General features: G+C 49.3%; 2 long non-coding RNA genes across 2 annotated transcripts; one reads left to right on the top strand and one right to left on the bottom strand.

Annotated features, from left to right (window-relative positions):
- Window positions 1-2,165: 2,165 nt before the first annotated feature.
- Window positions 2,166-14,769, top strand: LOC133215110 (uncharacterized). Its single transcript, XR_009726315.1, has 3 exons — window positions 2,166-2,426; window positions 2,598-2,697; window positions 14,028-14,769. It is a non-coding gene; the product is annotated as an uncharacterized LOC133215110 (long non-coding RNA).
- LOC133215109 (uncharacterized) lies at window positions 7,697-9,098 on the bottom strand. The gene is made up of 2 exons (XR_009726314.1): window positions 8,990-9,098; window positions 7,697-8,279 (listed from the first exon to the last, which is right to left on the bottom strand). It is a non-coding gene; the product is annotated as an uncharacterized LOC133215109 (long non-coding RNA).
- Window positions 14,770-15,703: the final 934 nt, after the last annotated feature.

The raw sequence follows: 15,703 nt of genomic DNA, 5'->3' as shown, positions 1-15,703 counted from the left end.
CTGTGAGCTCAATGTGTTTTTTAGCACTTAGAGACAGTAGTGGATGGCTGTGACTGCAGGTTCTGCAGCACTAAGGCTCCCTCATGGCACTGGGCTCATGCTGAGAGAAGAAATCATGGTAAACTGCAACACACCCCCACTCCATCTCAGGAAACATCCTCTCCAGAGCACCATGGGGCCCTGAGGTGCAGCCTGCAATGGTGTGCAAGACAGCTGGCATGGTGCTGGAGGTTTTCTCCATGCTGTCCAGTAGGGCTGGTTGGTGGCACATGTTGTGTCCAGGCACTGAAAAGACAGACCCATTTCCCAGCCAGGGTGCCTGCAGTTAAACAGTACAGATGAGCTGGAGGCACATTGTTTTCAGACTTTTATTTAATAACACAGACATGGACATGCAGTGTGGCTTATCAGGGTAGTCTCTTAGTTGGCAACACCTGCACACACGCACACACACAGGTGCACTTTTAGGTATTGGAGCCCTATATTTTTGCTTAATGTTAGTGGGAGAATTTTGGCTCAAGAGAGAAAAAGAGCTTGAGCCCTTTTGCAACAGGACGGCGGTGGCTGCCAAATTGCAAGGCAAGTCCTGGCAAGATACAAGTTCATTCTGTAACTCTTTTTTTATCATTTACTTATTAACAGCTCTCTCTGGCTCTCACCTGAAGCTGCTGACCTGTTCCTCCGAGACAGGGCAATTAGCAGGGAGACAATGATCTGTAGAGGGCAAGGAGCAGCCTGTGGTGGGGTGGGGAGGAGGTGGGGAAGGGCTGTGGGAGGCTGAGGGTCACCGAGGAAAGAGCTATTTATGGCCCCCAGAGGAGGATTCAGTAAAAGGCCATCTAGCTTGACTTCCTCTTTACTTATCACTTCTGGGGGATACTGATGTACCTCCTTGCCCCCATGGGCTTCCAGTGTCTGGGTGCAGGAATGGACTGGTGAAGCTGCCATTGGGAAGATGAAAATATGGTGGGCCATGTGCCAGCTCCATTAAACTCGTGAGGTGGTATTTTAAGTGGGAAGTGCCACTGTCCTGTAGCCTTCACCACCACTAACCCCAGTGACTGCTCCTGGACAGAGAGAGATGGGCAAGCTCTTCACTCTGCCTGTTGTTAAGGCTGTTTCCCCTCCAGCCTTTACTGTGGTTATTTCGACAGAACGTCTGTGGGACAGTAACTCTGTGTTCATGCTGATAGCACAGAGGGCTCTGATCTCTATCTCACAGTCTCCTGTGCTAACCACAGTGCAGGTAATTGCTTGACAAAGAGAGAAAGTCTGGCTTATACATGTGTATCTGACATCTGGGCCAGCACCTTGATGTTCTGCTGCAAACGCTGCTTTGGAACATACCCCTTGTAGATTATGAGTCTTTGCATATTTGTGTGCTTCAGACCACCCTCCCTTCTTTGCTGGAACCTGCTGAGACTGGTCACAACCACGGGGGCCTTCCCAGGCTGACACCTCAGCAAGAAATGAGCTTTGTGGTGTAACTAAGTGAGTGACAACATAGAAGAAGAGCCCTTCTCTACATAACTGCCTGCAGAGACAATGGTTAAAGGCATGATATTAAGTTAGATAACCATGGTAAATTCCATCTGAAAAGGAAGTTGGTAATTCTGAGTACATTTGTGATGAAAACATGACCTGTTTTTAAAATGAAAAGCATTTTTATGGAGCAATCCTACAAGATGCCAAATGTTTTGGCCCCAATGTAGCTAGGTATTTAACCATGCACTTCATTCCTTAAGCTGCTCATGTGCTTAAATATTTCGCTGGTTCAAGTCCAGAGCTCACAGCTTTCTGTGTGGTGTCAAAGGACCAGGTCTGCATTTGCAGCAGCACTGCTGAACTCGGCCTGTAATGACTTCAATCATCACACAGAAAGCATTTTCTGTTAATGTGCTATCTAACAAAAATCTTAACTAAATTTCCTTGGGATTTCTCTCTTCAATGTGTGTTTCCTGATGGTGTTCTAGCAGGCAGCTTTACTAGCCACAGTACTTGCAAACCAAGGCACTTGCAGGTAAAATCTAGTAGGAGCTAATAGAAAATTATTTTGTTCTAAAAATTCCAGGACTGTCACCCAAGACATGACTTTAAAAGCAACTGAAGGCCCACAGGGAAAATGCTGGAGTGTGTGTGACCACTCCATCCAGCCAGAGCTGACCAAGATATTTTCAATCATTCACAGCAATTATTTAGGAAGTAATTTCAAACAACATGGGAGGACTTACCACCTAATGGCAGATGACTGGTGAGCAGAGAAAGAGACCAAGGTCTTGAGCAAAGCAGTTCTCTGCAGATGGCTGGGCTCAGTAAGAGGATAAAAAATGAACCTGACCATTAAGAGAAAGTGAAGCTGACTAGCTGAGTTTCAGTGGTCCTGCTGAAGGCAGTACAATGAAACAACCAGCACTAGGTGGGAAAAGGTGAGTCTGATTTCTAATCTTGTGTGTTGTAATTGTGGTGTTAAATGTGCAAGTGCAAAGTGAATGGATGAGATGGCATAACTAGAAGGAATCTGTGGAAGAGAGCTGAGCAGAAACAGGCTCTGTCAAAGCCAAAAAGGATTCATGCCAACGTTGTTTCTCTTGGCATAGGTCAAAAAGCAGACTGTGTGACAAGAGAGAAATTGGAGAAGGCTGAGATAATGCCCAATTAGATCATGCAGTTCACCTCCCTGGGGCGAATGACAGACTGGTGAGGAATTTTTCTGCTGGGGAAGGAAAAGAGAAGTCATAAGAAATTAAACCCCCCCTTTCTTTTCTTTCCTTCCCCCCAGAAAACTAAACTCAAAATGAAACCACACTGAAAACTGTCACTTCCAGCTTACTCTGCTCTCCCTGCTGGCTATCTTAGAACAGGAAAATTCAGATACTGACTCTGAGAATGCTCAGTAAGTCCATGCCCCAATTTCCTGCTATGACAAAATTTTGGGAAGACATAATTGTGCCTCTTGTTATGCTGAAATCCTTTGCAGTCACATGTAATCCTGAGACCTGTTGCATCAGAGCGTCATAGGTGTGTTGTTAGAGATGTTCCTGATAGTGCATGGGCAGAGCGGAGCCTGACTCACTGAGACCAGCCACTTGCCCCACAAAAATGAGCTGCTTCATTCTCGTGGCTCTCTTTTGTACATGTTCCAACTGCCAGGATCACTTGCACCTCCAGAGGCAGGCTGACCACTTCTGTAGTTGCTTTCAAGTGAATGCTGGGACTGCCTCAATTCTGAGAGGATTTTGGGGGAATTATTACCATTCTCCTGGACCCAGAAGCCATGATGCTTGTGCTACTTCTGAGAGCCTGACTGGCTGGGCTTAAATTTGGCAAGAGACTTCTGTATGTAGTCAGTAGGAGGGATGGTGGCAGCATCTGAGTGTGTACTGAATTTAGTCTGTGGTGAGGCTGTAGTGTGAGCTGGCATCAGGGCCAAGAACAAAACTGATTCCCCAAGCCCCGTGCTACCTGTCGTACCACAACATTAAGTGCATCTGGCACTGAAATATTTCCTGTTGCCTTTCTCCTCAGTGCAGTCTTCAAAACCTTTAAACAGTGAAGGTTTCTCATGAGTTTCACTGTCAGGAGGTTTCTCCCTTAATTTTATTATGCTTCATTTTCATCTCCTTATCTTTAAAAAGAAGTCCTTGCTGTTATCCTACCATCCTGCCTAACCTACAACTGAAACTGTGCTCTGTGATGTTCTGGCGGGGATGTAAATCCAGCTTACTAGACAGTAACAATCAGAACTATGATTTATTTTAGAAAATGCTGACCATGAAGTACTTTCTTGGCATTACCCTATTTCCTTACTGCCCTTTGTAATAGGGTGAGTTGAAGACTGCAGGGAGGGCCTGGCTTGTACATATGTGGATCTTCCTCAGAAGAGGCGTCATCCTGCTCTTCCATTATACTCTTATCAGTGGGCTGGCACCATCAGCAGCAGCTACTGGTCAGACTTTAGATAACATGTGCAGCTGGAGGAAAAATTCTGGGGTTTGTGACTGGGACAGAAGGAAGCAGAAGGGAAAGGAGCAAAATCACCCCAAGGGAGGCAACACTGCACTTTGTTAGGAGGTGGTTGCAGCTGACTGATCTCTGGCTCATCCCTCCAGCTAAGTGTTTAGGAGACCTTCCTGAGTGTGGGAATGGCCACCCTCTGGGCTGGAGACCTCAGTCCCTCCCGCATGTGTGGGATCAGAGGGGTGGATGGCAGAGGGGGCTGCTCTGACATTTTCTCTCCCAGCGAGGAGGGACCCTGTCCTTGCAAAGGCCAGCTCAATCCTGCATGACCAACTACAACTGCCACTCCTGTGTCCTTTCCCCCCCCCGGTGCTGCGTTCATTAGCTGTGAGGCCTTAGTTTTATGGGAACCCTCCCACCCAGGTTCCTTCTGGCTTAATGACAGGCCCATTAAAGAGAAGCCAATAAAGCCACAGTGCAAGAACAGCATGAGGGCCAGTTGCCTGACTGTCTTCTTCATGCACAAGCCAGGTCTGGGGGCAGGAGGAGGCAGGGACACCCCCGAGTTGTGCAGAGGTGACCTCTGAGAGTGGGGAGAGCCCACGGCTTGCAGTCCAGCTTCCGTGCTCCACTCTGGGGCTCTCCTGCATAAAGTTTTCCCAGTGTGGGGTTGGGTTTTTTTTTGTGGGTTGGGTTTTTTTTCCATCTCTGAGGAGGAGGAACAAGGTCTTTTAATGAGGGGAGGATTAACAGGCCATAAGACTCAGCCCTGAAAGAGTCATCGGTCTGTGGGGCCGCTCAGCAGGACGAAGGGTAATTGGATTGGATCCCGAAGAGCACCTTGAATCGGTTCTGAGGCGACCGCGGCGGGTTGCTCCGGAGGGGGCCGGGGCCAGGGAGAAGGGGAGCGTGTGGCTCTTTACAGAAGCCAGAGCCAGGATGGGGGATCAGCCGGCTCATTAAGGGATTAGAGTGTTTGTTCTTCTCAAGACTTTTGTTGCTAAAACACTTTGCACAGCATTTTCTGGAGCCTGGGGAGCTTAAAGAGCTTGTCAGAGCCCTGCTCTTGTCCCCACACAGGAGCGGAGCCGCTCTTTCCTCTGGCCTTCTTGCCGATGCCAACAGCAGCTATTGCTAGCTACAGCTCTGCTCTCCCAGTCCTTCCTGTCTCTGATCATAACACTTCTGCCTCCTGTGGGTTTTGAGGTAAAAAGGGAGGATAACAGAGGACAAAGCAAAAAAAGCACATCAGTAGGGAGTCCTTTGACAGTGAGGGACACTTTAATATGGGCTTTTTCCTTAGTATTTGTTGCATGGATAATGAAGGACTTTGTATGTTCTGTGGTGCTCTCTGCAATCTTTTACCTCCCCATGGGCTCTGTGCTTGGTCCTCAGCACTTCTGGTAGCAAGTTTGAGGCACAAACTACTCTGTGTATGTGGCCTTCATATGAATGTTGTGGCTAGAAAATTACTGCATAGACTAATTTTCTTACCAGCCTCATCTAAAATGGGCTGGCTGTTGAGATGCACTTGAGACGCAGTGCCAGAAAATGCTGGATGGGGAAAGAACGATGCAGTGAGACCTTGCCTGAGAGCACAGCTGGCCAAGAAGCTTAGTTCTCTTCTGGACTGTTGGGAGAAGCTAAAAGCCCTGAACTCCAAAGCAAAAAGTGCATAGAGAGCAGCCTGGGCTACTAGAAGATGTCAATGACATATGTGGATAAAGCTCTGTTGTCACCAGTTCACCCATCCTCATGGCCCACACTCCTCACCCAATTAGCCTTTACCTGCCCTGCCCTGAGGCACGTGGCTCTGGGCATGGACAAACCCTGCCCTGGATAGTCAGGGGTGGAAATCTGGAGCCACTAGCAGAGCAAAGGGCAGGGGAGGTGGGAGAGGAGCTATGTAGTACTTATCTCATTTTAGGGGAACCCTAAATCCCATCACTGTGGGATCGGTGAGTGAGCAGAGTTTCTCACACAGATAGCAATACCCACGGTGAAAGGGCAATGTACCTGGAGCTATCCCCCCTGTCTGTGGGGCGGGTACATTGGCATGACCTGGGAGGCAGTTCCCCTTGTGACCTCCCTACAAGGACACTCAGAGGTTGAGCCCACCAGGTTCAGAGGTTCACCCATGTCCTGCTGGTGGGTGAGCACGCAGTTGGCACCCAGAGCCTCAGCCCCAGTCAGGGAGTTGTGTGTCAGCTCACCACCTTTCCATGCAGGCCAGGATGTGCCCCACTTCCTTGCAGGGTAGTTGGCTGCAGGACAAGGTATTATTTTCAGGGTGAATTTGGCCTCCACCTTTAGAGAACCCTGGGGTCTGGGCAAGGTGGGATTAATCAGCTGTGTGGAGCAGCAAATGGAAGGGAGCTCATCAGGACCTCTCCAGCCCCCAGTGTAAATCGCACTCCCACCTCCCATGTCTGCGGAGCAAGAGTTTCAGCTGGCAAGTGTGTAGATAGGGGTGGGAGAAGGGGACAGACAGGCAAGCAGGGGAGGGGTGGGGTGGAAGAGGGTTACAGGGAAAATAAATGAGAGTCCCCTGAAATTAATTGTTTGAAGGGAGTGCCCCACTCGGCTGTGAATTCTGAAATGATTATTGGATTTGCAGGCAGACGGGGAACAGAACGGGTCGGGTGCACGATTAATATCTTATTGATAGCGGATTAAGAGAGCGAGATCAAATCTTTAACTGAGTGGAGATGCAGTTTATCAATTTGTCACAAAAAATGTAGCAATCAGAAGTGGAGAACATCAGGGGCAGCTTGTGGATCGATCTGTGTCAGTGCCTCACAGTGTGGCTCCACAGGGAGGCCGGTTTTCCCCTGGGTGCCCAGATTGCTGGAGAAGACCAGCTTGATGCTGACCATGCCAAGGACTGGCCCAGTCACCAGGAGAGCTGCAGGCAGGAGATGCCATGCTCCTGTGGATGCTGCACTGCAGTGCTTGTGTATAGTGTGCAATCAAAGCAGCGACGCCTAGGGATCACGGCTTCCCAAGATGGGAAATGTGGCAGTGGGAAATGTGAAGGCTCAGTGGATGAGCTTGGAATCAGCCAGAGCTTCCCAGACTCAGTGGGGAATCTACTTCAAATTATTTCAGGTGCAGCTGAATAGTATTTAGTTGGGAAGAAGCTCATGTGCTCTTGGCCTATATGATGCAAAGCTGTGGGTACTACTAGCTTACTAACTGTCCCACTTCCCTTGGAGACCTGATGTGTTGTTGACATTTGGATGTTGGTACTTCTGAATCACATCCACAGCTCTGCTGATTTAGTCTTGCTAATGAGAGCTTTCCTCCAAACAGCCGGGCATTCATGTGTGTGTTCTGTATTTTGGGAGTCCAGTTTGTTGCCCAGCTCCTAAGCCTTGATCTAGCTCATGCATGGAAGGTATCTACAGCTACTGAAAGCATCTGGACAGCTGTGCAAAAAGGCAAGAACTCCACAAAAATATCCAGCTTAGAAAACAGTCCTTTCTATATCTTGAGATAGCTCTGTGATGTGAACCCCTTTTGCCAGCTCTAAAGAGTGTATTGGCTACTTGGGGTCTTCTTAAAAAGCCTGATCACTTAGTTAAAAAACTTGGGTTTCTTAATTAGAAAATAAATACCACTAGTAGCCCATGTGGCTGTAAGCTTTTCAAAGTAACCTCTCTAAAGGCTAAAAGCAGAGAGCAAAGGAAGAAGAAACAAGAGTCAGATGGCTGGTAGGATTTGGTTTTTGAAATCAAACTTCTGATTTGCAGCCCTCCCTTACAGAATCTTGTTGTGAATGTTTGGTTTTAGCAAACGGGGAAAATAAACCCAAGGCAAATGTTTAATAAGCACCTCTTTGAGAGCAGGCACTGTATGCAGCTGTGATATCTCCGCAGCGGAGCCTGACACCAGACTTCAGTCACCAGTTGGACTCCAGCTTTTTGTATTTTTTATTGCTAACGCAAAACTTCCTGCTATTCCAACAGATGGGGGACGGCCTGCAGAAGCCAGCAGCCTCCTTGGTGGGCTGTGGAGTCAACAGGAGACTCTGATAACAATTTCCCTTCTCTTAAGGCCTTGCAGAGCTGTTTCAGTCCCTTGGGCCTTTGCAAAAGATGTGCACCTGGGTGAGGCATGTGATGGTGGAAAGGCTGTTCATACTGAAAACAGTCTTTCATGCTGGCACTGCTAGCTTTGAAGGCAATTACACTCACACTAGGGTTGTTCAGTTTCCTCCTGGCTGTTTGCAGTCATTATCAGGGTCCTGGAGTGTAATGGGAGCCTCTGGGGCTATGGGGTGTACAGGTGAGAAAGGAGCCCCAGCTGGAAGCCCTTGGAAGCTGGATGGAGAAGACATGGGAGGGAAGAAGCAAAGATGAGTTGGTTAATCCCTGGCCCTGGTTTGCTGCCTGCTCTTTACTCCTTTATACCATGCCACTTTTTCCCCTCACCATGTCAGATCCTGTGAGGGGCTTTGACTTCTGCAGGTTTTCGGAGTGAGGGGCACCACGCTGCTATGAGGGCTGTGAGCACCATAACAGGGGGTCTGGGAGCTAATGAATCCTTGAGCTTGATAACACAGCCAGCTACATCAGGTGATGTGGTTTGTTCTGCATTGGCAGCAGGACAAAAGGCTCTATGTCAACCTAGTTTAACTGGTTTTAGCTTAGCGAGACCACTGCGTGCTCACCTTTCTCTTCAGCTCTTTCACTGGTCCCATTGCTATCCCTGAGCTCTCACATAGCTCCCTATACCTATCTCTGTCCCTTTGCTAGCCAAGCAAAGGATGGTGCATCTCTGGGGCTGCCTTGGTCTTTAGATGGAAAAGACCATGTGGCCCTGGTGCAGCCACTGACTTAACCTGAGGATTCCTACTTGAATCATGGTTTTCTTCTCCCCTCTTTAGACAGAACTCACTTAGGGACATGTAATAGGGTGACCTCAGCTAAGACTTGATTCTAATGTTGCTCAAGTCCAGGGAAGACTGGCTAGAGCTAGGGCGGACCTAGGTAGACCCTTCACCAGCAGTATCTTCCTAACATGTGCCCACTGTGTTAGGACTCCTGTATCCATGAGCTTCTCCATTGAGTGTCCTCAGCTGGGAGTGTATGGGGCACCACAGCTGTGAATGCCTCACAGCAAAGCCTTGGGAAGTCCCTCAAAGGCAAAGCATGTGTTAGGAGAGAAAAACACGAATTTGTAGCACGAAAGGGTCTGAGGAGAAGGAGATGGTGCTGAATATGTGCTGTGTGAGGGAAGGCAAAGAGCTAGGAGGTGGGGAGGGAATCCTTTAGATGCCACTTCAGTGCTCTTTCTGTGCACTGTCATGTAAACATGTTGAAAGCCATAGAGACCCTTTGTTTTGGAAAGAGCCCCGCATTAACTGTGATGTACAGGCTGCCCTTCAACAAGCTCTGGGCCTCTTGTTCGTTTCTCCCCCCAGCCTTTCATAGTACTGACCCCCAGAAAACACAAAGCCAGGCAGCCCCCTTTTTAGAGCCCCCACACCAAGGGGTACCCTCACAGACAGGGGTGCCACAGGGCTGGCCCCATACCCAGCACAGGGCTTCCACCCACCACATCCCACCCATGGCCACAGGGAAGACAGGACCTCGTTGACTCTCCCTTAAGGGCCAGGCCACTCGTGGCTGTCACAGGACTGCCATGGCCTCCCCCAGCACCAAGATTTGGGGCTAATTAGTGCATTCAGGGGCACTGCTGGAGTGGAAAGGTGCTTGTCTACCGGCGGGCAGCTGGGAGGTGACCTGGGGGGCTGGCGCTCCCTCCCTTCGCAGGCCGTGGCTCTGCTAACGTGCAGGGAATGGCAGCCTGAGCGGCCGGGTCAGACGGGCGCTGCCGGACGGGTCGCTCTGCCGTGCCGTGCCGTGCCGTGCCGTGCCGGCGGGCGAGGTGCTCCGCGGGGCCCCCTCCTTTCACTGCCTCCCGGTTCTGCTCCACAGACCCTCCCTTTGTCAGCCCTCTGAATGGAGCGCTGCCTGCCCGCGGCCTCGCTTTTAATTACGGCTTCCGCTGCCCGCGCCTGGCCCTCCGCTGCCGCCCGGCCCCCGTCCGCCTCTTCCCCCTCTGCTTTCGAATGCTTTGACACAGTTTATCGCTCGCTCCTGCTTGCCCTGGCTGCCGGCCGGGACGGGAGAAAGGCGAGGTGAAGGCAACCGGAGTGCCGGCTGCCTGGCACGGCCGGATCTCAGGTGGAGGGGCCGTTTCGGAGCCGTCCTGTCTCTGCCAGCCCGGGCAAAGCGAGCGAACCGCTCCTGGCAGCCGCCGAACTGGGCTCCGCTGCCTTGCTAAGGGTCCACCCCTCAGCTTAAAAGCCCCGAACCACCTCTCCACACCAGGGGCTCTGGGTTTAGCCCATGAAACGTGACAAAGGCGTGATCTTTCTTTTTCTGTTTTGTGAAAATCCGAGTCACAGCTCGTGTGGCATGTTGGTGGCTCCTGACGGGAAGAGCTTGCTGGAAAACAAGGTTTCACATCTGGGAGGCAGGTGAAAATAAGACCATGTGTTGTTATGATTTCTGGTTTTGCTTTGGACTGCATGGTGGTACTTGGTGGGCAATTCAGGAGTTGATGGGCAGCCAGGAGTTCACGGTTACATCCCCCAGGCTTTTCAGACCTCACATGTGTCTGTAATCTAAGGCGAAGATTTGCATCTTTTTCTATGCAAGACACATTGTGATGTCCCACACAGATGCGTCGTTGAGAGACTTGAATGTGTGTGACTAGTCTCTTACGGAGAAGGGTGATGCAGCTACACACAAGGAAGACAGCTCTAGCCAGGATTTACAGATCCTTCCTGGACTAGGGCACATCTTGTTGGCTTTTCATTGGGATGCTCGATCTGGAATCCTCCCCTTGGCTTTTGATTGCCACTTTTCATGTTCAGGCTCTTATTTCCTTTTGGGTTGAAATTCAATGTGGGTGAAATGCAGTTGTCCCTCCAGAAGCAGCAGCTTGTGCCTCAGCAACAGGCAGCCCTATTGCTTCTTGTCTCTACTCTCTCTGTGCAAGGGACCACCAAGCCTCAGGGCTCTAGTGTATGATGCCCTGCATAGACCCTTTGGTTGCATCCCCTGCCATGAGTGGTCAGAGAAGAAATTGAATGTGATGGGGTCCTCACACCTGTCTGTGCTGCAGCAGCCCCCCAGTCACCTCCTCCCCAGCACAAAACAGCCCAGGACCACCACGGTACCATCAACACTTCGTTAGAAGAGCGTGGCCACTTCCTGGGATGCTCATACCTGCGCATCCCATCCCCATCCCTGCTGTGGCCAGCCTGGCACCATCTGGATTTGTGCCATGGCAGTGAGACATGGCCGGCACGAGCTGAGCAGATGCTGAGGTGTGGTTCAGGGTGGGTGGTGCAGTTTGGATGTTTCTACTTCATCTGGTACAATCAACATTGCTGTGCACATGTGAGGAAAGTTGTTCGATAGGAATGACCCATGATGCTGGGTTAATTCTGTTTACAAAAGAATAAATATTATAGCGGTGTCTTATAAAAGAGAATCAATAGCTTCCCTTTGCTGGGTGATCCCTTCATGTCTTCGAAAATCGATTCCCCCCATTCCCCTCCTCCTTGCTGCACAGCTATCTGTTTTTCGGGGTGACGGGGGGGTCAGGCGATTATTGAAGTATATGTGAATTTACAATATTAACGACTCACGACGGTGTGTCCGCAGGTTCACGGTGAATTAATTATCTGTTTAAGAAGCCATGAAGAAATCAATCAATGAAAATTTCTCACTCTTTTGAGAGTGAGGTAGCTTGTCAATTTATTTTTTTTTAACATGCACCACATTTAAAGGAGCAGTACAGCTTTTTTTTGGCAGAGGAGGAGCAGAAGAAAGCTGGTTTGGTGCAGGTCTGGCAGGAGCTGCAGATCCATTTGCTGGCCTCCTCAAAGGGCAGAAGGTACCAAGGATACATCCCGAGATGGTTTTGTCCTGGAGTTAAGCCAACAGTAGCCATCCCTACAGGGCAAGAGAAAAGCCTGGTGTTACGTAGAGTGTGCTACCAAACTGTTTTGGTGGGCAATGAAGTCTCTCAGAGACATGATCTCCTCCCAGCTTACTGGCCCTGCTGGCCCTCTCCAGGAGACCCATCTGCTGTTGCTGAGTTGGCAGAGGGCAACACGTGGCTGTGCCTCAGCTGCTCCAGCCTGTGGGAAGCAGGATGTGCTCCTGTGATGGGAACAGGGGACAAGGAGTAGCTAACAAAGAAGGGCAGCTGAAAGCGGTAGTATCTCAGGTCATCTCAAGATGTGCTGGCTGGCAGAAGTACAGCAGAGTGCTTTCTAACTAAGCCAGCAGCAGTGACTGCCATGTCTCAGTTTGGGACAGGCACTGGTGAGGGTGCAGCCATGAGGCATAGGCTTGACATGACTGGACACAGCCCCTCTAGGCCACCTCTGCAGGGGCAAGGTCAGGCAGCTCTGGGCAACAAATAGCCCAGGACTGCTCATCTTTCCACCTTGTGCTAAAGCTGCAGCCAGAGGGAAGACTCTTATGTTCATACAGACCTGATCAATCGCTGTACCATATCTCCTGGGATTTTGGAGTCTCCAAGACACTCAGAAGGACAGCATCATCGTGTGCAGAGCAATGGCAGTGTGTACCGTTAACAGCATCTGATTGAGGTCCTTACATCAACTTGATGACGTTTCTCTATTTGGATGGGGTCTGATGACATTTGAATTACTGGATGTGAACATTTTGCCTACATTTCAGGCTTCAGCAGGCAAAACTATCTACACCTTGGTGCTGGTCAAAAAACGGTAGGGGAAGATGGATCCTAGAACTGCTCAGAGAGCAAAGGGGTTTGTCTGTAATTCCTTATGCCTGTCCTGACCCTTGTTGAAAACTGCTGCATCTCACCTCTCTTGTGTCTGTAGACAGTGTAATGTGTTGGCACTTGTGCAATAACTGATATACCTTTTAAAAGCGACACAATTGCGGCATGGTGAGAGTAGAAGAAACTGAAAGGAGGAGGAGACGTAAGAGATTCAGAGCCTTTGGCAGGAGGAGTTGGACACTGCCCCTTTCCCTTATCCCTAGCCACCAAACTGGCAGCAAAGCAGGGATGCTGCAGAGACAAAGCCACAGTATTGTGTAGGGGGGACACAGAGGGAAATGTGTGGTGGTGTCAGGCAGCTGGAGACGCTGACAAACAGGCTAGAGGAGGAGAGGGAGCAGGGACAGCCTCTGAGGCTGCCACTGCCCTGGAAGCCCAGGCAGACATGGCCCCTTCCCAACCCCATAATCCTACTGGCCTGTGCTGAGAGGAGTCCCCGCCAGGCACACCCATCGCTGTAACCAAAACAGAGAGAAGAGCCCATATTGACACAGGAGCATCTGTGTTAGTAATTGTCATGCAGTCTGGCAAATTGCTTCAATGTGCCATCCCCTCCAGCCGCACAGCTCAGCGGCAGCAGCATGCCTGGGAGCGGCTGTGCTGCTGCCAGAGAGAGGGGAAGCGCCTTGGACCTGGTGGAAGGGGTCAGGACTCCACAGGGACCTGCTGGGTCCCAGCCCAGCTCCATGTGTCTTGACAAAGTCTTGCCTGATGGCCACTTGGCAGCTGCTCTGGCTGCAGTGCTGTTTTACTCAGCTCCATCATCCTCAGTGAAATATTGCCATTTCAGACCACAATGAGAGAAGGGGGAAAATTCCCATCAGCCTTTAGGCTGCTGTTTACACCAAGCAAAGGAGGTTTGAGATAGAGTCATGTCCTTTCCTCCCAACCCTTATCTGCCTGCTGGGCACAGGGGATCCTCAGCACTGTACTCCACACAGACATCTAGTATTTCTCCCATCTATATATGCTGCTGCTTTGTGAGTCTAGACAAAGCTAGAACAGCAACATAAGGTGAGGTTTCAGAAAAAGAAAAACCAACCAAACCAACAGTAGGTACCTGGTTTGAGGCTGCATAAACCACAGCTTTTGAGATGGTACAGACTGGAGCCATTCAGCGCCCTTTGAAGTCATCAGGTTGACCAGAGTTGACTGTTCTCATTTTTATCTGTTCTTTCTAAATAATCCCTAGTTCTGTATTTCCTGTGCTTTTTAAGGGTAGTGCAGTTCCAGCAAAGGTGGAACTCCTCCCTGGATCCAGGCACACATCATTGACAAAAGACTTCAGGCCTAATCATGACATTCTGAGGTAAGCAAGGCCTCCAGGATTTGGCTTAGTGTAGGAAACTCTTTAAAAGATGCAGTTATTTGTAAAAAGTCATCATTAAAGCCAGCCTCCTGATATGCTGCCACTGGATACACGCTCCTTTACCTAAAAGGTTTCCTACCCCTCTTATATCCTAGCTTCTTCAGTGAAACAGCCAACAATATAAAAATCAAACCCAACAATAAAACATCCTCAAGCCCAAGCATAGTAATTCAATTTAATACTAACGACTTTACCAGCACTCCTGTAATGGCTATGGATTTTGTCTATCTATTGGAAAATGTCTCTGAGGTGAAGAGCCCATAGTCTGTCTTCCAGAGGAGAAGGTGTCATTGGTCAGATTTGTTTTGAAGACATGATATAATGTAGGACTGGAAGGTCTCCTGGGCTTTCCTAATGCAATCTATTTGTGTGCAGTTTGGGTTGTGATAGGGAAAGTGGGTATAGCCGTGCATTGTGGAGCCTGTGAATTGCTGAGAAGCATAGTTCTAATGCCTTGCTTTCCCCTTTGGGTCAGCATTGGTCCAGTGCTTTCATTTGCTGCAAGTGCTTCTCTAACCTTGGCACAATCAGCATGGTGATTTTGTGTGTCTGGGTCTCTCCACTGCTCACTGTTAGAGGTTATGCCCCAGGTACCAGATGGATGCACAGGAAGAAATCCATGGATTTCAGCTGTTTACTGCTTATATCTTATATGCTTATACTTACTTAAGTATACTTAATTTCTCATAGACCTCCCAGGGAACCATACAGTAACCTGCTAATGGGGTGCTTGTATCCCACGTTAGAGATAGGCTACATTAGAAAGGCAGGTGAAAATACAGGTGTTTACACAGGCAGGATGTAAGGTATCCCTGTTTCACTCTTGGAGGATGACAGGTTCTGATGGAGATGTGGTATGAAAACCAAATGAATGTCACTTGCACAAGGGGTGGCATCCCCGTGAGTGGTAGGCAGTGCTTCAGATGAACCACACTTTGCTAGGAAGTTCACTAGGAAGCAAAGCTCCAGCTGCCCTTTAGCCACATTCCTGGCGGGTCAAAAATGCCACAGGAGCAGTCAATGGAAAAGCCAAGTGCCAGAGCTAGAGCATTGATTCAGACGACCTGAATCACAGGAGGGACAGCATGGTTCAAAATAAACCTTCTATGTTTCATATTACTGGACAATAATATTATGCAAAAGGAATGAAGAAGCTAAGAGGATTAGATGCTAATACACTGGTAGGAAATACAAGCAGCTGCTCTCATGGAATATATTTATGGCCCTCACGTTGCAACTACTGCCAGGGTGAGGACCTGCCAGGGTAGCTGGGGAGTTCGTAAACTTGTCCAGTGTGTGAGTATCCAGTGCACAGCAGATATGCACTTTAAGGTTCACAGTGAGGTTGAATTACAAAAAAGAGGTGTTTCTACAAATGCTTCAGAGACCAAAGACTTTCCAAATGGAGTATCTTTATTTTGGAAATCTGGTTTCTGCCACTCCCTTTCCTGCTAGAGTGAAGACAAACTTCAATGGGATTGACCCCAGACTCCAGGAAATAGATGTAAGGCTCCAGTCAAAGTA

The sequence above is a fragment of the Neopsephotus bourkii genome, unplaced genomic scaffold (assembly GCF_033783945.1).
Source record: "Neopsephotus bourkii isolate Nb327-2 ecotype Australia unplaced genomic scaffold, CSIRO-AGI_Nbou_v1 NB_951, whole genome shotgun sequence".
NCBI classification, from domain to species: Eukaryota; Metazoa; Chordata; class Aves; order Psittaciformes; family Psittacidae; genus Neopsephotus; species Neopsephotus bourkii.
Note: the sequence above shows the minus strand (reverse complement) of the source record. Positions and strands in the feature narration are given on the sequence as shown.